At 39.6% G+C, this 24367-nt stretch overlaps 1 protein-coding gene across 1 annotated transcript in view; it reads right to left on the bottom strand.

The window, feature by feature from the left end:
* The window catches only part of CCDC6 (coiled-coil domain containing 6), a 107543-nt gene that overhangs the window by 61426 nt on the left and 21750 nt on the right, over window positions 1–24367 (bottom strand). The gene's annotated exons all lie outside the window — the stretch shown is intronic.

Below are 24367 nucleotides of genomic sequence, written 5' to 3' on the forward strand. Positions count from 1 at the left end.
TGGGAACAGCTTTCTATTTACTAGATGGGTGCTGCCCAATTCATGAATCATTCAATAAAGCCTATTAGATATTTAAATGTACTTGGTTAAACTTTTGTTCTTAACACCAGAGAAGGTAGCACATTTTAAAAAGATGGGGACAGGGAGATGTTGAAGAGAGCTATGCTAGATATGCTCTATAAGTACCTTCCAAAGTAAGGGATATGTCACCTGTCGTGAGATGCTGAGGCCATAGCAAACAAAATTATTCACCACTTTAGAATAGCAACCGAATTCTAGGCAAAGCCCATTAATAGAAAACACAACTCTCAGGTACCATGAATAGCGTGAGGAACTGTTCTGCAGAAGCTGGTTAAAGCCTATCTCACTTAACAACAGGTTAACAGGCCTAACATTTTATTAAAGGCCTCCATCAGCTAAGTTTTTGTTACTTCTTAGTTCTCACTGGGGGCTCTTCGTCTGCCTCCCACAACATCCCCTGAACACCCCCAGAAAACCCATCCAGCTGGAGAACAAAATTCCATAGCCCCACAACATAAAGCCCTGGTTCACCCTTTTTCCAATTGGCCACAGATCATTTTAGGAATTAACACATAAATGAGGACAAAAGACAAGATGCAGTATCCAATTATAGCCTCAGAGAACAATGTTTTAAAAGATCAGATAAGGTGCACTGACGACCATATAGATGAACTTAATTATCAGAAAAGCATCACAGAAAAGCAGTCAGTACCCACTTTGATTTCTCCCTGCAGCTTTCTCTCCATTCTATGTGCATCATCATCTCAATCTTACTCTTTAGTCTTGGCTTTTTCTTCCCCTAACTTCAAAACATACCTTTTTATTTAAACGTTAAAATAAATTACCTTTGCAATTTATTCCCCCTAGGAAGCCAAGAGCCAGGCAGAAAGTGGCCTAGGAGCAAAGAAGCAAGACCACAGGAGCCATTTGCACCAGCCACCTCAAAATAGGCTACTTTATGAAATCTCATCAGTTTTATCAATATAGTTCCTTTTTATCTGAAATGCTAAAAAAAAAAAAAAAAAAAAAAAGTCTCAGCACACCTAAGCACATCCAAATTCAAAATTAAAGTTGTATCTCAGAGGCTAAATATATGAATCAAGGTTTACACCTATAACTCCGTAAACTCTCAAAGGAATGTATGAACAAAAACATTAGGAACTCTGAAGGATGAAAAACCTTAGTGTTTTGTATGTTTGCAGATTGAAGATTGGAAAAATCTGGGGGAAATAAAAAAAAATTGTGATTATATTTTCATGTTCAATATGGTTCTAGTTTTTATGTTTAGAAATGGAGTGAATTTGGTATAACCTTATTCACTTATCAGTGTCTGCTATTTGCCCCTCACCCAGCAGTAATCACTCCATGTCTGCTCATGTGAGGACGAGAATATAAAACATCTCTCCATCATTCTTTCCCCATACTACCAAAAGTCCAATATATTTGAAAAAAAGAGGGGGGTAACAAAAGAGAAATTGGGGGTGGGAGCAGGAAAAATATACCAATTCTCTGGAAAAAATAAACACCAAAAAAATTGTTAGAGAAAATTATTTTCTTCTGAGTCACCACTTATTTAGGCAGCCATAATCTAAACGAGCACAATTTTCTGCAGATAAGGAAAACACAGTTCATTCTGACCCACTGCTATTATGGCCAAGGCACAACTTCGACCGTAGATTCCAATGTGATTGTGTAGTGTTTCTGTTCTATATTAGTGGCATTTGGAGATCAAAGGTTACTACAGAAAGAAGAATTCAAAAACTCTCAACAATCGCGCTCACTGATGAGGAGAAAATCCAAGTTCCAAAACCAAAATTATGTAGGATGATGCAATTCATGATCTGTCAAGCCTAAGGAAAAGGACCGTTTTCCACAGCAAGAAACACGGGCAGTAGCGATTTGATAGCAGTCATAGAGAAAGGCTATAATCAAGAAAGTTAAAGTGACTACCATTTACATGTGTTTTTAAAAATTCCTTTTAAGTTGATTGCTGACTTGTTTTAATAACCAAAAAAGTCATAAAACTAAGATACCTTGAAGCTCTGCTGCATAAGAATCCAGGTAGTCTTTATGTATTGTTTTAATTACTTAAATTTAGGAATATATTTAAATGCATTATTCTAATTATTTAAATTTACTACTCTGTTGACTAGTCACAATCCACATTTTAATTATCTTAATATCTCAATTTTAAAATAGCATCTGATGCCAAATTGTTACAATAGCACGAACCACCCAACACAAGCCAGGCAACTGAATAAAAACCCTGTTCTTTCTCCACTATCATTTAGGAGCACCACTGCACTAGCGATTGTTCTAGGTGATGCTCAGAGTACAGTAGAATTCATGATCGATGGCTGGCACCTCTTAATGGATTAGCTCAAAACTCATACCCATGAGTTTACTACCATAAACCACTGTCCTGCACCGTCTAACATTTAAGTGTCAGGGGTGGGTGGCAGGTGATACATTCATTTATTCTATGACAAGAATCAAGAGAGGATTTCAATTACATGCCTGAGAATTACAATTCTCTGTTTAGTAGGTGGAAGCACTAGGTTATTTTGTGATTCTTCCACATAGTGCATGCTATCTTACAGTAAAAGCAATTAATGTCAATAAATGAAAGCGCTTGTATTATTAATTCCATTCCAGTACTGCCAGCATATGACTAAGTACACAGGGATCAGAGCAGAATCATGATTAGCCCTCACAACTGTGCTATTCTGGTCCAGAGACCATGCCTAGGCCATTGTCACAGCACTTCGGGGCAAGAGAGAAAACAGCAACAAAGGGTGACTTTCGGGACAAAAAAGAACTCAGAGAATCCTGATGTCAAAAAGGACCCTAACTTTTATCAAGCTGCTGTGCCTTGCAAAGGACCAGTCCTCGCCACCGATCTACAGTAGACCCACACATACTCCTCCGTGCATGTTCTACTACACAGGACCAGAACACAGCTCCACATACACACCTCCCACCACGTGAATTCAACACCACCCAAACTGGTCCACACCCAGTTCGAGATGAGTCTACTGGCCACATACTTGGATGCAGTGCAATGAGAAATTGCTACAGAAGCAGCTAAGTGTTTACACTGGATCATGGGCCAGTGACAGAGTACCAGTCCATTGGCCACACTCTGAATAACCCTGGATTGGGGGAGGTTTATATACACCATCAGATTCTGGGGTCGGACTGCCTGGTTTACCAGGTGGCTGTGCTCACCTCCAGCTATGTGACCTCAAGGGAGTCATGGGACCTTTCTGAGCCATTGCGTTGCGTTCTCCTCTGTAAAGTGCGTTCTACCTCCTTCTAGACTTGTTATGAAGATAAATTCAAATAATACACATAAATATAGGGAAGGAAATGAAAAGATTTAACACACTTTTTACTAAAGACTAAGAAGGATAGCAAAGAGAAAATGAGGGAACAATATTTGAAGAGATGATGGCTGAAAATATCCAATCTTCACCTGTACAAACATATACAATCAGAGAATATCCCAGAACTAATGAAATGCATGAATCTATAAATACAGGAAGCACAAAGAAGGGAGGAATCCATGCCTAGACACATTTCAATCAAACTGTACATTAAGACAAAATCTTGAAAACATCCTAAGAGAAAACACAGATGATCCATAAAAAAACTAATTGATTGAATCACTTCTCAACATCAACAGGGAAAGGAGACAGCAGAATATTCTCAAGATGCTAAGAGAAAACAGCTGGCAAACTATACTAGGATACCAAGAAAAACAGTCTTTCAAGAAAAGCAAAATGTGTTATTTCCAATATAAACCAAAATTGAAAGACTTTATCAACAACAGACCCACATTAAGAGGACTTCTTTCTGCAGGATGGAGTTATCCCAGAAGAAAATGTCTACAATGCACAAAGGAATGGTGAGAGTAAATGAAACAGTAAAAATGTAGGAAAATCTAACAAAGGTAACATCTAATTTGTGAGGTTAAAACTAAAACACTGAACAATAATAGCGTAAGTCAAAGGGAATGATGGGAATTAAAGTATTTTAAAGTCCTTATATTTTCTTTAAAAAAAGATCTAACATATTACTTTTAAGTGTTCACGGTAAAATTTCAAGGACAACTAGTAAAAGAATAGAAATGGAGAACTTCTAAACCAACAGAAGAAAAATTTAACTTAAAAAGGTACAAAAAGAAAAAAGATGGTAGAAACAAGAAAAATATATCCATAATGACAATAAACACAAGTAGACTAACCTAGCCAGATTGTAAGATTGGGGGGGTGGGAAAAAAAGCAAGCAACATCTAACTCCTGCCAAAAGGGAGTAGTTATATTAATATCTACCTTAACCAGACTTTTAACACCAAACATTTTTAGGAAGTTTGAGCCAGCAAAGAAAGAAAAAATAAAAAGTATAAAGATTGGCAAGAAAGAAACAATCACCATTAGCAGCATTATCTGAAAACTGTAAAGCTATATCGAAAATTCAAATAATTAGAAAAAAGAGAGAAAGACCTTGGCATTTTGTATTTACCAGCCACAAAACTTTTAAGGTACCTCAGAATAAATTAATCAAAAGACATCAAAGATCTATAAGAAAAAAGTTCTGACTGAAATATACTTAATTAACAAAAAACATTAACCAGATACACAAAACTTTCTACTGTAAAATGTCAATTCTTCCCCAAACAGTCCATGAATTCAATGCAGTTTAGCCAAAATATCAATAGGGTTTTACAAGAAACTCGACAAGCTGGTTCTAAAATTTACATTAAAGCCAAAATGAGGCAAGACTTCTGAAAAAGAGTATCAGAAGAAACTTGCCCTATCACAGATAAAGACTTATTATAAAACTATAGTTATTACCTCATACACTGCTGGTGAGAATGTAAAATGCTGCAACCACTTTACAAAACAGTCTGGCAGTTTCTCAAAGTTAAACCTAGAGTTATCATATGACTCAACCTCACTCCTTGGTATATAACTCAAAACACTGAAAACTTATTTTCATGCAAAAACTTGTATACAAGTGTTCATAGAGGCATTAGTTATACTAGCCAAAAAAGGGAAACAACCTAAGTGTCCATCAGTCAGTGAACGGGACAGGCAACGTGTTACGGCCATAAAAAAGAATGAAGTACTGATACTACAACATGGTTTATCCTTGCAAACTTCCTGCTAAGTAACAGGAACAAAAGGCCACATACTGTATGATTCCATTTATTTGAAATGTCCAGAATAAGCAAACCCCCCAAAGGGATGGAAAGTAGATTAAGCGGTTGACAATGGCTGAAGATAGAAGGAAAGGAGAAGTGACCATTAAAGGGTACAGGTGTCTTTTTGGGAAGAAGAAAATGTTCTGCAATTAAACAGTGGTGACGGTTGCTTATCTTTACTAAAAACTACTGAATTATACATTTTAAAAGGGTGAATATTATGGTATATGAATTAGATCTCAATTTAAAAAAAAAAAACAAAGAGGTAGGGGCTGAAGCCACCCTGGGGGAGACAGCAAACCCTCCAGTCCCCAGGGCCCAGGGAGAGCCCCTGCTTCAGGAGGAGGGGTGGAAGCAAGACCAATCTGCCTGTGGAGCAGGGGAGGAAGCCCTCCTGTCCAGGGCTGTGGCAAAAACACACTACCTGCAGGGAAAGGGCAGGAAAACCACAACAGATTCAAGTCAGAGATTGGCCACAGAGGAGGAATGCTGAAAAGACCGTATCTCCACGGCCCAGGCACACAAACCTACCTAAGACTAGACCAGAGGAACTGAGAACCTTCCCCTACAATGAACCTAGCAATGAGAAACAACCAACAGTGGTCTAAGGCTGAAGAAGGGCAAGGACGTGAAGATTAGACTGTAGCCCAGGCATTCAGTCACTGCTAAAAGCTGAGAAGGTAGAGCAAGAACATTGAGGAAAGTGGGGTACTACAGACCCCACTCTAAGTAGAAGGCAATAGCAGCCCACCACTGGAGGAATTCAAAGTTGATGGTACAATGACATAAATAATACCAACAACAAAACTCAAACCCAGCCCAATTACTGATTAGATTGACTCAATCCTACATTCATGGCCTAATAGAAGAAGAGACATGCTCATTTTGGGGCATAAATACTATTTATCTCAGTCTTCTACGTACAATGTCTACAATAAAAAATTACAAAAGTCGTAAAAACGCATGAACAGAAAAATCTATTATTCAAGAGATAGCAACTGACAAACTAGACTCAGAGATGATACAGATGTAGGAATTATCATACCATTACTTTAAAATAACTATGATTAAAATGTTAAAGGATTCCATGGTAAAGATGAATGGCATGAACAGATATATGGGGCATTTCAGTGGAGCTGGAAACTAGATGAGTTAAAGGGAAATACTAGGAATAAAAAAACATATTACAGATGAGAAATCCCTTCAATGAGATCATCAGTGGATTTGGTGTGCCTTAGGGAAGACCCATTAAATGGAAAGATAAGTCAACAGAAATTATCCAAACTGAAATAAAATCTGAACAACAAAAAGAGTGGGAGGAAGGGACAGACAGATCACCAATGGAACAATATCAAATGGTGTAACAGTGCAACTGGAGTCCTAAAAGAGCAAGAGGGCAAGACGGAATTACTTAGACAGAGAAGAGCAAAGAATTTTCCAAAATTAACAAGACAGCAAACCTAAACCCAAGAACCCCAATCAGAACAAGAAACAGATATATACCCTTAATCAGAATCAAACTGCTAAAAAAAAAAAAAAAAAAAAGTGAGAAATAGCCCTCAAACTGAAGGAAACTTACAATACATGTAACAAACGAATGAATAGTATACGGAATATATAAATTACTATGAAGGAATATAACCTCCCATAGAAAAATGACGTAAGTAGGAATTTTAGAAAAACAAAGATTTAGATGGCAATTTAAAAAAATTGTGTAATCAGTCTCGTAAGTAATCAAGAAGGTGCAAATTAAGATCATCATTTTCTACACTCTGATTGGGAAAAATTAAGAAGTTTAATAATACCAAGGGTTGATGAGAATGTAGATCAGTGAGAATTTTCATATAACACAGACAGAAATATGAACTGGTACAGTATTCTGAAACATGAAATATTCTTATACTCTACTACGTACCAATTCTGCTGATAGGTATATGCCCTAAAGAAACCGTTCCATGTATACAAGGAAGCAATTCAAAAATATTCACTGCATTCTTGTACTTAGTAAATAAAATACTGGAAACACTTCAAACATCTATTCAGAAGAGAAACAATACATTGACACAGAAAACTAAAAAGCAGTGAAATCAAAAGAAGTACAGCTAAACACAACATAAAGGAATCTAAGAAACATAATATTGAGTGGGGTAAAAAGCTGCAGAAAAATACACATATTCTTATTAAACTGAAAAAACAAGCAGAATAAATGATATATTGTGTAGGGATACATATGTGAGATAACGGGTCCAGGATAGGAATGAAATTGCTGGGTAGATGTAATGCAATCCAGTACCATTCTTGTTCTGAAGTTGAGGGGTGGGAACCCAGGAGTTCATTTTGTCATGTTTTATAACTTACATGTGCTTTAGGGTCCGTTTACGATTTTTGTTTGAATAAGATATTATACAATAAAAATGTTAAACAATGGTTACATATCCACAGGTGGCTAAATCATTTTCCCTCTTAATACTGGTAAGTGCTACATCATGTAAAAACCTCAAAAATATTATGCTAAGTGATAAAAGCCCAACACAGAAGACCATGTATTATATATGATACCATTTATATGAAATGTCCAGAAGAGGCAATGTATGGAGCCCGAAAGATTTGTGGTTGCGTTAGGCTTAAGGGGGAGAGGTGGGGTATGGCAGCAGGGTGGGGGCGAAGAATGAGGAGTGACTGCCAATGGGCACAGTTTCTTTTCTTGGTGGTGAAAATACTCTAAGACTACAGTAATGATTGTACAACTCTAAAAATATACTAAAAACCACTGAATCGTACACTTTAGATAGGGGAGCTTTATGGTATATAAATTATGTATCGATAAACCTGTTTTTAAAAAAGGATTCTCTAACCAGTATGTTTTTTGTTTATATCAGAAATATCAATGGAATACAAAAATGTTAAATGGCCTTAGAAAGACAGAAACAAGAGAAACAGACTTAGAAACAAATCTGTAACAAAATTAAGTAAAATATGAAAAATCTCTAATTTAATCACTATGACGATTCACTAACTTGAAAAATAGTTATTAGGCATGTCTAATATTTATCACTTTGGTAAGTTTAGAAAAATAACCCATTCTTCAAATGTCAGGTCTACTTTGGTTATAGGTAGAGGCCCCAACCTATCAGTGCTCTAAAGTTACAAATGTTCTAATTTATATGTTGGTTGTTAGGATAACATTTTCTATTGCAACAACACAAAATGTGGTTAAAGTCCCAAAGCCAGCTTTCAAAACCTCATTCAGGTCATGATTTAACTGAAAAGAAGTAGCCTGAATCTGGCTCTAAAAGAAAAGAAATTCTATACAATATAAGTAGGATAAAGGAAGATGGTAGAGAAGAAAGGAATCAGATTGATCTATATTATACTAAAATGTGAGACATTTTTCCTAAACCTGGTAATTATTTTTGAGAACTGTGCCTGAGTATTTTCATCCAGAAAAAGCTCATCCTATCAGTTATGTATTGCTGTATAACAAACCATCTCAAAACATAAGGCTTACAAACAACAATATAGTATTTGTCATCATTCTACCCTGTTTCCCCGAAAATAAGACCCAGCCAGACCATCAGCTCTAATGTGTCTTTTGGAGCAAAAATGAATCTAAGAGTCGGTCTTATATAATATATATTATATATATACGTAAAATCGGGTCTTATATAAATTTTTGCTCCAAAAGACGCATTAGACCTGATTACCCAGCTAGATCTTACTTTTGGGGAAACATGGTATGGGCTCATGTGTGGTTCCTTGGCTGGTTTCACCGAGCTCACTCGTGAGGCTGCATTCAACTGGAGGTTCAGCTGAGCTAGACCATCCAAGATCAAGAGAGCAGGAAATAGTGTCAAACAGCCGCCATTTCTTAATGTTCTCCCATGGACCACTCAACCAGGATACTTCCCCTTTTCAAAGATTCTTCCCCTTTTCCTGAAGGCACAGATTTCCTAAAATTTCTCAAGGCTTTTCCATTACCGGTCAGCATGGGAGAGGAGCAACGCTAGAATATGGTTTGTACTTTAGGTCAGGTAGTAAGTAGGAGGATGACCTGCATTGTTAATGACCAAATTGACTACAGTCAGAAGCTTTTTTCTTTTTAACCTTACCTGGTACATTAAAACTCACTTCCTCTCTTGCTGATAGCACTAGAGAATGTAGAGTCTCATATTAGAGTAACAAGCCACTTTCTCAATTATAAATACAGGAACTGATCCTACAGTATCATGATGGGTAACCTCAGATCTATAAACAACATATAAAAAGAGATCAGACAAAAAAAACAAAAACGCATGTGCCCAACAGTCTCAAGCCACACACACTTGTGAAGACAAGTGTCAGAAAACTAGATGGACAGAGAGCTATGGATTTTAACACAAAAGGAGAAATGACCACATCACTGTTCTGTGTTTGTGAGTCACAACACTGATTAACTTAGATCCATGATCTTCATGTTGATGAAATTACTACCTTCGGGATGTATCTTGGCTCAGAAGTCAGGGGTAACTTACCCACTGCTCTTAGAAGATGTATTCTTAAAACGGAGGTCTCTATCATTTTTTTCACAAGAAAACCGCCAATGCCACACCCTCTATACCTTTACCCACACCCAACCACCCCAAAGTGTCCAAACGTGACAGTGGGGCAGTGACTGAGGCCTGGAGAATAGGGATTGAAATGTCTACAGCTCTGCATACTTAGAAAATGAGGGTTACTACTTGGTTGCCGCCAGTGCAGAGAAAAAGAATCAGACAAGCACATCCTACTGCAAAGAATCAATAGGGGGCGCTGTGGCGAAGTGACCTCTGAGGAACAGGGAGGCAGGCCAACGACAGCCAAAAAGACTGAGGAATCCACCTCTCTTCCTGCTCTTCCCCTACAAAGTACATTCCGAAAGCCAGAGTAATTGTGAAGGAAATTAGAGATGACAAAACAAAAATTCGAGCAAAGAATAAACTCACTGGCATCAATTTCACCCTGGAGGTAAAGTTGACTGCAAATAGTATTATTCCAGATTGAATACTGGCCATACACCATTCACCATATGCCTAACTTGAAGCTTCCCTATATCAGGAGCCTTGTATTTCTAAACATGTGCCCACGATTTCTGCCCTGGGAGGGGTGAGCCTGAACACCACTCCCGGGAGGCATCCATCTGCTTCCCTCCAATAATAAATTCCCAGCCAGAACAGCTGACAAGTACAAGCAGCAACTACAGTCACTAGATTTTTTTGAATTTAATTCAACACATACAACAGAGCACCTCCTACATGGCAAGCGCCGTTTGGATATGGCAGTGGACACCACAGACCTGTCCCTGGAGGGGTACATAATCCTCCCAGCAATTAAAGTAACGTCATTAATCCATACATTTAGCAATTGGCCTTGGAATGATCTTGGCTGCAGAAAATAGCCTGAAGAATCAAGGGATTTAAAATGAGATTAAGCTACACAGAAGAAAAAGCTAAGTGTTTTATCCACTACAGTTAACAAAAGAAATGGCCCAGAGCATAGCTCTCCAATACCTGCTGAATAATGAGGAGCAAAAAGTACACAAATATACAAACTTTGTATTATACACATATATATGTGTTTCTATGTGCACGTATATATAAACATATACATGTATGTGTATAATTTATCAATGGATATTTTACTCTATGGACTCCATTCCTATAAAAAATGATAACGATAGTCAATGTTTAAGTATTGATTATATTTCTAGCACTGTAGCAGGCGTTTCCACACATTATCTCATTGAACCCACACACTGGCTGCACACATGTCAGCCCCACATCATACGTAAGGAGACAGGGGCTGAGAGAAGTCAAGCAACTTGCCCAAGTCTCCGAGCTACTAAGTATCTGGGCTACAAATTAAACCTAAACCCTGGACTGGCTCCAAAGCTCCCAGACCTTCTATGGCCTATCCCACCATTCCAGTAACAGTGTTTCCACTGGTCCAAAGGATGTAGGTAGCATCACGCTCTGAAAGCCAAAACCCACTCGGTTGTTAAAGCCAACATTGTCTGTGCTGTTGCACAATACCTGGGCATCACAAAGCAGCTCCTCTGGGGGAGGAGATGTCTGGGAATTTCCTTTCCCAGAAAGTGACCTAGGGTGACTGACAGGTAATCTTTAAGAAATGCAAACGAGCCGTTCTTTTTGCTGCTGCTACCACCACTGCTGCAAGAAGGAGGTTACATACTTCCTGATGGCACACACACCATATGTATTGTTCTATGTGTTGACAGCAAGCTCCGGTCCTTTGGCTTTATGCCACAGGCTTTTCTCCCTCCTCTTTCAGATAGTGAATCAAGATGTATCTGGCAAGGGTAAGGAGACCATGGGGGCCGGTCTGCCATCAGCACACCAGTGACGATGACGATTCGAGTCTATAAAGAAAATGCAGGACAGGGAAAGTCCCGCTCTCCTCTCCTACTGCTATCCGCCGTAGGCTTCTCAAGGTTAGTTAGCCCTTGGCTGGGCACTGGGAACGTAGATGTGGGACAGGTTCCCACCACCCTGGTAAAAGTGGCTCACTATGTCACAGCTTTACAAACAATACGGTTGGTGACGAACACCTGCTTTCCTTTGGGAGTCTGGAATTTGGGTACATGCTAAACAGAGGGCGCCTACATGACCAGTCCCCAGTGAAAGCCCTGGGTGCGGAGACTCTAATGCGCTTCCCCAGTAGACATTTCACATGTGTTGTCACAGCTTGTTGCTGGGGGAATTTAGTCCATCCTGTGTGACGGCACTGGCAGACAACTTAGAAGCTTGTGCCTAGTTTCCTCCAGACTCCTCTGCAGGCATCTTTTCCTTGTGCTGATGATGCGTCGTACTCTTTCTCTATAATAAATATTAGTCGTATGACTAGATACTGAGTCCTGTGAGTTGTCCTAGCAAATCAAACCTGGGGGCAGTCTTGGGGATCCCTGACACACCCTATATCTAAAACGAATGCCCTATTATCTATCTTTCAAAAGCCATGGGGAAACCACAGAAAAGGGCAATCTTCTGACCTAAAGGTCTCGGTGTAGCCATACAAGCTGTAACCCAAAGACCTGAATTGAAGTGCAACCTAAGAAGCGCATGAGCCCACTTAGAAAAATCTCCCCAGATCTCCAGACCCTGAACCAACTACCTACTAATAAGCTCCAACTGGAGCTCATAAGGCACCTCAAACATAACACATCTCTTGAGTGAAGTTTGGTTTTCCTTTCCTTCACTGCCTTGTGCCCAATTCAATTTTCAGAAAGCCCCATTTCTAAGTGAAATAGATCCAGAATGTTTCCTCCTAGTCTTCTCACTGCTTTTGCTCCAGCCACCATCATCTCTCATTAGGCTTCTAACGACCACCTACCTAGCCCTGATTCTCCCACCCTTGCTCTCCTGTGATCTATGCTCCATTCTACATCCAAAGGGCTTCTAGAGGCAGAAAACTGACCACTTTTTGCCCTGCTTCAAGTCCTCCAGTGGCTTCCCGTCATATTCAGATATAATGATTCATTCCTTCCCATTCATTCCTTCCCATAACCTACCACACTTGCTATGAGTCAAGATTTATTTAACAAGGATATATAAAATGCATTCATTTAACGATAAATATAAATTATAAGTTTATTATGTGATACAAATGAATATAAGTATGTATGTACATTATTGTAAATATTTTTTAAGTGAATAGAATGGCACCCAAGAAATGCTCACAGTACCTTTGGAGTTAAGTGACTAATTTGTCATACAACAGCCACAGGGCTGAAAACACTGCCCTGTACGTATTAACCACTCAAGTTCTGTAAAAATGAACATTCACCTTGCACCTGTATGAGTACATACACACATGCATCTGGGAGGGGCTGCCTGGTAGGCAAGGATTCCCAAAGTCCAACATCAAGATTGCATTAGCATCACCTAATAATCACTTAAAAAATAAAAAGAGAAAACTACTGGTGCCCTGGCCCGTGGCCCGACGACACACTGAGCCAGCTCTGGGATGGGGCCCAGCGGTTCTGAGGAGCAAACCAGAAAGGACACTGCAGCAGATCCCGGGAGACCTCAGTTCTGGTCCTGGTTTTATGTTAACTTTGAATTAACCTCGGCAAGCTTCTTTCTTCCCTAAGCCTGCCATTTCTCTCTCACTAAAATATGAGACAATCTAAAATCCCTTATGACACAGCAGCTGAGAAAAAAAACAGTCACATCCTCCAGAGAAATCCTAGGGAAAACCTGTTGTCACCAGGGGACACTGACGCCAAGGAAGATGGAAGGTCAACTGAAGTGGGAACCAGAACCGCAAACTCCCTATTCCCCATTCAGTGCTCTTCCCACCGCATCACCCTGCCCTGGGAAGCAATGGGGTCTTACCCTGCTTTGAAGAGCAACTCCCGTGAAGTATCCCCAAACTCAGTCAATACTTGGCAGCCAAAGAGAACAATTCTCCCCCAAGAATAAAAGGCCTCTGCATCAAGGGACTCAGAGAGGATGACAGAAGGAAATTAAAAACAAAAAACAATAGATTTATTACAGAACAGTACAAAACTCCCACGTATTAGGTTGGTGCAAAAGTAACTGCGGTTTTTGCAATTATTTTTAACCTTTCAAACCGCAATTACTTTTGCACCAACTAATGTATTTTTGAAAAGTCTATTATGAAAAGCACTACTAATAGTGTGATCCATCTCTTCAAGACTCTGTGCTTATATATGTGGCAAAGCTGGTTCACATTATAGGCACACTGGATTCCTTCACCCCACTTACTAAGCTGTTAAGTATTCTCTGTGATTAAATGTTCCTCCAACCTTTTTTGATGTCACATATATTGTATCTCACTGATATGCCCAAACCAGCTCCCTGACATTCCAGATGTTTCCAATCCTTTCTGCTGTAAGAACTGTTAACAATGAACGTGCTTGAACAACGTCAGATACTTTAGTGGCTGGAAGCTCTTCCAGCAGATTCCCTAACCTTGGGTTTCGGTATGCAGTTAAGACATGGGGATTTAAACAAACTGCTTCCTACACTTACAGCTACAAAGCCATGCCTGTTTCCTGAGCAGTTACAGGGGAGAAAGTGGCAGCCAGTTTACTTCCCATTTGTCATCTGCTTGCTCCTTCAAAGGGGTAGGGATTTGGCCTCTACAGGGAATTTCTATGGAAGCCAACCACAATGCTCTGGTTAAACCGGGAGACTGGCTTTGTGATTTGGGGATTTCTAATGTCTGGAGAGTCTCCATTTTTCTGTAAGGGAGGAGGAAGAGATCGTTTAACTTCTCGCACGGGTTTACCTTTCAGCATAAAGTGTCTGTTCTGCTTGAGCACAAGGATATAGTCGTCAATCTCTATCACCTCCTTGATACCCAGGGCTGAATCTGTGCATCCAAAGAGCACAGCTTTCCAGATAAGGGACAAAAGAAGATAACATGAGACAGTACATGAGTAGTAACTCCCCTAACAGAACTCCCAAGGAAGCTCACTGATCCAATTAGGACTTAAGGTGAAAACCTAGCACAGGTCCTCAAGGCTTTAAACACAACTCCCAAATCCAAACGACTCTGAAAACCAAAAGCCACAACCATTTGGCAGGAAGCCCACCTTTGGTGGCAAAGCCTGATTTGAAACGACATGAGGCTGTCTGCAGCTTTATTATCACGCTTAGTGTGACTGTTCACATGTTTTGCAGATGTGTCTGATGATGGACCACTGCTCCAACCACTGAAGGTGTTACATTATAGTTGGCAAGTGCTCAGTATTCCTTTCCAAATCCCACTCCATTATGTGTTGAATTGTGTCGTCCCAAAAGATATGCTGAAGTCCTAACCCCAAGTGCCTGTGACTGTAACCTTATTTGGAATTAGGGTCTTCGCATATGTAAGCAAATTAAGATAGGTCATCAGGGTGGGGCTCCATCCAACAGGACTGGTGTCCTTATAAGACGGGAAAATGCAGAGACACACAGAAAAAATTTCTGTTTTAGGCTACCCAGCTTGCAGTGTGCAATTATGGCAGCCCTAGCAAACTAATACACCGCCATCCTCATCGCTAAAAACACCTTAATTCTAGAAAACATCTGGCCCCATGGACAAGGGACTGTATTTTAATGTGTCATTTTATTCTGCCTATTTCCAGGTAACTCTAGGTTTCATCCACTGTTTTGGGCAATTGGTATCTATATAAATTTGAGAAGATTTTTGTAATAAACTGTTTTTGTATTTTAATAGGGGGAGAGAAGAGATAGAGAACATAGGACATATAGTCTTTAAAATTAGCGCGAGAAAAACAGTTGAAACCACCCATCTTAAATGCTTTCTAAGAATAAATGTCCCCCATTTCAATGATGTGGAGGTAGTATTACAATTAAACACAAAACAGCTGTCAACATCCAAAATGCTGCAAAATCAATCATGGTTAGCAATTCAGACAGAATATCTATTGAGATTTAATACTGGAAAGGAAACAAAGTGAAAAGAAGGAGCTTAATGGTGAAATGTGTGTGCATGCATGTGTGTGGGTAGTAAGTGTATATACTCATTTCCTTCCTCATTTATCTAGCAAATACATGCCAGTAAACACGTGTTACATATGCCAGAAGGCACAGCGAATATAATAAAGCTAATGAGAGACAGAACCTTACACTCTTTAACAGGAATCCAACAATGGGACAAACTGGTCTCCTCCCAGCTTTGAAAATGTCTCTATGGCATTAAACTTGCCTTCTGTTCTCCTACCCAACCAAGACTGGAGTTTCAGTAATTTGATAATTTTTGTCAAACATAAAACTTATCACTTTGAAATATTCCATTTACAGAAAGGTGGTCCATGGATTAACCAGATGCAGGGATTGACATATGAAGGCCTTCACTGAACTGTCATCCATACAAATGCAACCAATTTATCAACAATAGGAGACTAGTATGGGCAGAATAATACTATCCCACCCCCGCCAAAAAAAAAAAAAAAAAGAATGATATCTATGTCCTAAATCCAAGAACTTGTGACTATATTACTTACATGGCAAAGAGGAATTAAGGGGAAGAGATGGAATTTCAGTTGCTAACTAACTGACCTCCAAATAAAATTATCCTGGGGTGGGTATCTAGGTGGGCTCAGCGTAATCACAGGGGTCCTCTAAAATGGAAAATGGAGGCAGAGAGGAGGTCAGAATGATGCCATTTGAGAAGCATTCATCCTGCCCTTCTTGGCTTTGAAGATGGAAGAAGGGACCAGCAGCCAAAGAATATAAGCAGCCTCTAGAAGTTGGACGGGCAAGGAAACAAAGTCTTCTCTAGAACCTCCAGAATGAAAGGCAGCCCTGCCACTCCTTGATTTTAGCCCAGTGAGACCTCCGCTGGACTTCTAACCTACAAACTATAAGGCAATAAATGTGTGTTCTTTCAAGCCACTAAACATATGGCAAATGGCTACAGCACAAAAAGGAAATACAGGCATAACTGTTAATTATCCTAACAATGGAATAATTATGCTGCCATAATTAAGAATAAGTGACAACTGTCATGATCTGAGTTCAATAGGAAAGAAAAGACTGGCAGCCACAATATGATCCCCATTTTGCTTGCTTAGAGGATTCTCACCAACCCTGAGATGCATTAGAAATGACCAGAAGCAAAAAATAAAAATAAAATAAAAAAGAAATGGAAAAAAAGAAAAAGAAAATGACCAGAAGCACATAAACCAGAGCCATAGAGGGGGTTTTGAGGGATGGCACTGATGAAACATTCTTTCTACACTGAACCTGTTTTTCAAAGTTGCTACAAAAAAAGAGTGTTATCTGTTATCAGAAAAAAAATATTTCAAGTCTGGCAGAGGCTGCTCATCTCAGGCAACTGTGACAGGCTCCTTGGTGACGGAACCAGGTAAGAAGACCTGGGATGGACAAACTCTGAGGGCTGAAGAAGAACATGCAGAGGGAAAAATGTTAGAAGAGTCTAGATGTTCAAAGTCTTATCCAGATGAACTTCAAGGACAAAGACCTTTTTAAAAAAACATTTATCTCTGAAGGCTGAGTCTCAGGCACACAGCAGGGACCTCAAACACTGGCAGTTTATTTGAAAGCTGCTGATCTGTTGAAAACTACTCCACAAATCCAAGTTGCGTTGCCCAAGCTACCAAAAACTGTTTGGTTAGTTCTCTAGTTACGTCACATAGTTTGAGCGAGTGGGTACCACAACAATCTGTTCCCTCAAGCCCTAATATTTTTAGTGTGTGATTTTGCAAAATGCAAAGTTTTTCAGAAACACATATACTGTGTTAGGGCAGAAACGCCTCTACACAATTAGATATCTGGTGCCCAAACTGGCTAAAACTGACCAAGCCAAAAGGTCCGACTATTCCAAGCCTTCCACATGGTGTTACGAATGTGTTTGATAATATTATTGGTATTTGGACATAATTTGGTACTATATACTCCTACCAAAATACTAAAGTAAATTCGGCAATCCTGAAAAAATGGTTGCTATTATAAAAAAATCTCGAGGAGTAATTTCACAACCCCAGGCATGAGCAGCGCACACAGACACCAACGTGCGTACACACCTCTCTTTTTCTAGACAGAATCATCACTGATGTGTGACAGGCCCAGCAAAATATGTTGCTTACCATCACTATTCTCCCACCATGAGAGCTTCTGACATCTTTTAAAAGCCTCTCCTCCCCAGAAAGGTCACCAGCCCCAGATGGTTTTTACAGGCAAGTTCAACCAAACTTTTAAGATAAAGATAACTGCCCTGTAATATGAACTATAACTGTTAATTAAAACAAAACAAAAATCAAGGCAAGCTACCCAAAAGTGACCCTGATTCCAAAACTGTACAACAAAAAAAGCCAAAGCCCTTTTATGTAATAATATGTACAGAAATCTTGAATAAAATAGGAGGAGAATGAATATAAATACAGGAAGGGATCTAAAAAATTATTACCTAGTAGGGTTTATTTCAGGAAAAAGTGGTTAGTTCGACATTAGATGATGTATTATTCTATTTCATTACACTAAGATGTTGTAAATATCATCTCAACAAATACAAAACATGTGACAAAACTCTGCTCACTCGTGATAGCAAACAAAACAAAGCAAACATCCTACGTCCCAGCTTCTACCAAAAGTTTTTGTCAGACCACACATTTAATAAAGCACAAAAAGAACTCCCATTCAAGTTGGGAACAAGAGAAGGTCGCCTGCTATCATCCGTATTATTCAGCGTTGCACAGAACGTCCTAGCTAATGCAATACACAGAAAAGAAATGGGGTGGAGGGGTCTCTTCTGTTAGGGTTAGCTTCCAAGGTCAGCATGTAAGTGGGAAATAGCATTAAGCCAATTTTCCTTTGATTATGATATGGCTGGGGTAGGGAATCCTGTTCTATTACAAAAACATGCCCCAGTGGAAAGGTACAAGGAAAACATCAGTCGCCAACCGAGGGAAGGAGAGACTGACCCAGGGCCTCCCCATGCTCACGGGATGAAGAGAGTGGAAGAGCCAACACTGTTTAAATTAGTACTCTCTTCTACTTACTAGGTTTATTTAAATGTACAAGTAGATTCTATGGTGATTAGAAAATGCTAGAAATGAGGAGACACAAATATGTCATTCCAGATGTCATCCATCTGGAAAGTGCAAGAGAACCAACCAGTAATTGTTCAGCAAGGTAACCAGAAGCCAACCAACATATTAAAAACACAAAACAAAGTCATCGCTAAATATGAGAAAGTAAAATCAAAAAAAATCCTACTCACAATGGGAAGAACAAGGTACCTAAGAAAAAAGATGGAGAGCCTGCAAATCCTAGATGAAGGAAAGTATTTCTAGAAGCCTCATGAGAAGGTTAAAATAAAGAAATATAAACCTTAATAAATGAATAAATAGGAGATTTGTAAGATAAAAATTCTCTCCAACATAAAATTCCCACAGGATTTCAGGGACATGACATGGTAGACGGGAATAATAGCCGTGACAATATTGAAAACAATGTGTCAGAACTTGCCATATGGCACAGCGAAATGTACTATGAAGTTATAATACTCAAAACAGAGTTATTAACACAGGAACACAGAGATTAAGGAACCCAAAAAGAGTATACATAACTAAATCTGGGTGTGTATGGAATTTAGATGCCATTTTAAAGCATTATCCATGGGATAAATGGCCATATACATATACATATATATATACTTAGATAAAAAATATGAGACAGGACCTCAAAACATGCACAACTACTATACTTGACAACAAAAATATCTACTAATACTTTCTAGCTCCTCTCGTTTCTTTTTTCACCCACTTGCTTTGATTTAAAGCTCTTTTTCAACTGATCAAACACTCATCATCTTTTTCTCTTCCTTTTCTCGCATAGTGTCAGGCTGGATGTTGCCAGGTAAAACTCACCATTCTCCCTGGCCACCTGCACATTCCGCTCCATGAAACTGGATGAGAATTCATACATAGCTGCAGGTAAACGTAGGTAATGCTACGTTTACAAGGATTCCAATAGCAAAAAAAGCCAGCACCAGCAATCAGAAGGTGAAATGCTCTGTTAGACAAAAAACTGAGAAGAGCATGTGCTGGTCAAGCCCGTTCCCAGCCCATATGAGAGGGTCAGGAGCCAGAGGTGACCCAGAATGTGACCCACCAGCCCCTAACTCTTCACGACCATTCAGAACACTGGGCTCACTTAAATGCAAGCCCTCTGCCCAAACCCTGCTTCAAAAAGCAATCACAATGAGATAGTTCAATACTTCCAGGGGCATCCTTACATGAGATTTTCTTAGACTGAAGACCCCGCCTTTTGGAAAATTTTTTCTTCATAGGCACGAAGTTGTACCCCAACTATGACTGCTCCTTTAGGCCAAGCCATGAGGGGAGGAGGAAGAGGAAGGAACAGAAAGATGTGGCTGGAGCGCTCCATGGAAGACGACGTCATCTCGGCCACCTCAAATCCTGGCCAGAAGCAGGTGCGGTATAAATTAGCAGGTATCATCTGATTGTGAGATTGAACCATTCCATCACAAGGGGCCATTAAGAACTTTGGGTCACTGTTCTAATTACCCTCACTCAAAAGGGAAGGAGAGAAGGGTCAAGTGTGATTAAGCAATTGCCAAAGACCCATGTGACTTCACGAGGATTACCTAAAACCTCTAAACACAGTCTGCAAGCCCAGTCATTAAGAAACCTGAAAACCAGGACCGAAAAAGGGTAATGTTCTAAATATACTTTCTGTTCAAATTCTTATTTAGTATCTTCAGGAGTATCTACTAAAGGTCAATCTTATTTTAAGAACACCCATATTAAACAGATTTACGAAAAACAAAAGCCTAGACATTTTCCTTAAGGAAAACAAACACAAACAAAAAACAGCCCCTGATATCCAGGAGCTGATCTGATTGATACTCACAACTAAACCTCAATATTATAATAAACTGATCTGACACTCACAGCTAGGTCATGCTGTTCTCCTCCAGGACACAGACCATCTCACAGAACATCCACAGCCAACAACGTCATTCTGCGACCATGACAAAATAAGACAAAACCAGATCACGGGGAAACACCCACAAAATACCAAACACCCCTTTTCAGCTAAAATAAATGACTGCTGCTTCTTTACCAATTACAGCTTTCGTATGACTCTAACGTGTCCTCTCTATAAGCAAGACTTATTGAGAACCCAATCAGAGAACTGCCCCCGCTTTCTAAAAACATCAAATCTAGAGAGAACTTGTACTTTTGTAGACCCTCCCAAGATTGCCCGACGCAAACCCAAATCCTATCATAGGTCCTTTCTAACACCCTTCCTCTCAAGGCAGAGTTCTCCCTGGGTGTAATGAGTAATATACGCATACTCTACTTGTTTAATGTCAGGTATGTTCCTGGCTAAAGGACACACATTTCACTTTGCAAATTTCCAATTTCTTTCCCCATCAAGGTCCCACATATGCGTATATTTTAGTAAAAACAAATTTAACTTCATTTTTAAATTTTTCAAGATTCTGGCTACTTCATAAAAGCACATTATGTCTGTAAGACAAAATGTCTCTAACAGAGACTCTGAATGCATCAAACTTTTTATACCAAAAGACATTTCCCTGTTAATACACTGAATATGTTTTACCAAGGACTCTGAAAATCCACATAGCTTTTTCTTCGATAGTGCAAAGCATGGCAAACTGTGATGACACCTAATAGAGTAAGTACATTTTTCCAAATTTTCAAGTTTTGAAAATAACAACTGTACAATAAGGGGACTTCATAGCCGTCTAGTATAAATGGTTCTTCTAGGTCCTGTGACCCAATCTCAAAAAGGAAGAGATGAACACCGGAAATGAATCTCACAGACAATGCTGGGAGAAAGACGTCAAACACTAAAGGGTACATACTGTATGATTCCAGTTAAACAGAATTCAAACTCAGGACAGTGGTTACTCTTGGAGCGATAATAACTGGAAGGGGCAAAGCAGGGTCCAGTCTGTCACTACCGCTCTGTTTCTTGATCGGGGTGTAAGTTATAAACGTGTCTGCAATCTGTGGAAATTCACCAAACCGTATGTTCAGCATACATGTATATTATCTAAGTAATACTTCAAGCAAGGATTAAAGACATGGGGGGTGGGGATGAAGCAGTAACATGCCACAGAAGAGCCTCCACTAAACTGAGACTCTGAAGGCCGCACCTGTCCACCATTTAGGCCACTTTCTCAACCTCTCTGAGCCTCCTTTTCCATCTGTAAATGAGGATAACTGCTTATACTTCATGGGGTTCCATGAGATGCTTGTCTGGAGCTCGGTACCTGGTACACAGAACATGGTGATTCAACCAACCAACTGGATGTCCTGTCATCCAAGTCTCTGCCCAGTGTCTCCCCTCACAACTCCGCGAAGGGGGGTCATCGCTGACATAATCCAAGGAGACGGCATAGGGCCAATCAACATCTAACTGACCTTTACACACTCCTTTATCTCCTTCTTCCCCAACCTGGGTCATCTGGTCCGGTTCGGCAAGTCTCACCAGGCTCCTCCAGACATACCCCCTTTCTGGCCATCTCCACGACATCTGCTATTTCAGATGATACCCATCTCCATTCTCAAAACTCCCGTAGCACCATCTGTACCATTCCATCAATATCCTTTCTACTGCCTTCACTTTGCTCTCACAGATGTAATTATTTAAGGGGCGTCCACTTCCTACCAATGTCATGGGCCCCTGGTACCGCAAGTCACACCAGGTCAGAGTTGGCACAGCTTTCCCCAAGAGAATGTGAGGCCCGGACCATCCTGAGAAGTAGGTGTGTACCGGAGTGGGACACATCTTCTAAGACTTAAGATGATAATGCTTTTCAGATGAGCATCAAGGCAGCATTTTCCAAAAAAAAAGAAGAAAAAAAAAAAGTATTGGGGCTTTAGGTGGGGGAAATTCCACCTGCTTTGTCTTGGTGTTCCAGAAGGGGCATAGTGAGTGAGACAATTAAGACCCATTTCTGTCTTAGGGGTCAGCTGAGGGTCGGTCTACTGCAATTTTAGATTCACTTTGAGCTAATTTTTATATACCAATTCATTCTAAAATTCACTGTTCTTTGCATAAATACATAAGATTTTAAAAAGGGAGAGCCATGAATGGTCAGAGGGGGAAAAAAAAAAAGTCTAGCAGCCAAATAAAGCTAAAAATTACACAGATACTAATCAACAGGTCCTATGCATTTTGAAAATTCAGTTCTGAGTGTCCTAGCATCCTAGCAGTTTTTCTTGTCCTAAAACTAAGGAGCTTTGCTTAGTTTTAAGAAAACAATTTCTTCTCTGAGTCCCCATAAAGGGGACACTGTGTGACAGGGTGGTGGCAGCCTCAAAAATATTCTCACTCCCATGTGCCTGTTCCTGGGAGATGCACACGGAATACTCAGGAATGAAGTGACCTGATATCTGAAACCTACTTTCAGATGGCTGGGTGAAAGATAACAGAGACAGAGGAAGGGATGGAGGGAGAGACGTGTGTGATGTAGGAATGGTATGATGTTAAAAATTGGTGAATTTGGGTGAGGAGTATTAAGGGGTTCTTTGTACTGATCCATTTACATTTTAAGTGAAAATAACACTTAATTCACTAGAAAAAAGGAAAAAGAGGAATATAATGTTACCTCCAAATCACAGGGATTTGGGATTCTGAAGGGTCACATCCAGTTAAGTAATCAGCCGGGTTCACTGCCCACCGTGATCGCTCTCGTCTCCAGCTCTGTTACTACCAATGGATCTCAGAATCATAGTCTGGGAGTTAAACACCAGGTGTCTTTGCAACAACCACACAACATATCAGTTCTGCAACCGACTAAATAGAGTGATGAATGAAATGTGATACTAGGGACAAGGAACTAGGAAGGGAAATAAACTCTCCTTTTTGTGACTTCCAGCTGAGATGACAGCATCATTACTTTGGCAAAGGATAAGGCTTAACGTACTGTCAGAGTTCAAAACCCTCAACAGAGAGACCCATACTTGGAACAAATTTCCTAACATTTCCTAGTATTTTACAAAGCCCATCACTTTCTTATGTGACTTGAGGAAACAATCCATGCTATCGAAAGACAGAGCTTTAGTGGTATTCCAAAAACCTTCCCAATATCTCCCAATTTGCAGATTCTTACTAACAGGACAGTCTAATAATAAAAGCCATAAAAATGTTATTTGTCCCCTCACTGACTTCTAAGTTATTTAGTCAAAAGAAGAGTTTTCAATGCTAAGAAAGTTGATTAAGTTCCAGGAAAAAGGAAATGTAAAGAACACGGCAGTTATTTCTAAAGAAAATCAATCCCTTCAGAACTCAATAAAAAAATAAAAGACATTTCTATCTAAAGGACAAAGAAAAGGCCAAAATAGACCAGAGGGTAAAAAAAAGAAAGGATTACTAGTAAAGAGAGGGATGACAATAAACAAGAAAATGACTTAATACTGCCCAAATGAATATAAACAAGAACACTTAAAAACACATACTCCTTGAACCGGTCATTCCACTCCTGGATACTTATCCTACATATGATACTTCATATTCATAGGCAGACCTTCGAAAGAAGGAAGTTCTATGCCCCCTGATCGGAACAAACTAATGAGATGCATTAAGTGAAAAAACCAAGATACAGAACTTC

The sequence above is a fragment of the Rhinolophus ferrumequinum genome, chromosome 16, assembly GCF_004115265.2.
Source record: "Rhinolophus ferrumequinum isolate MPI-CBG mRhiFer1 chromosome 16, mRhiFer1_v1.p, whole genome shotgun sequence".
In the NCBI taxonomy this organism is placed as follows: Eukaryota; Metazoa; Chordata; class Mammalia; order Chiroptera; family Rhinolophidae; genus Rhinolophus; species Rhinolophus ferrumequinum.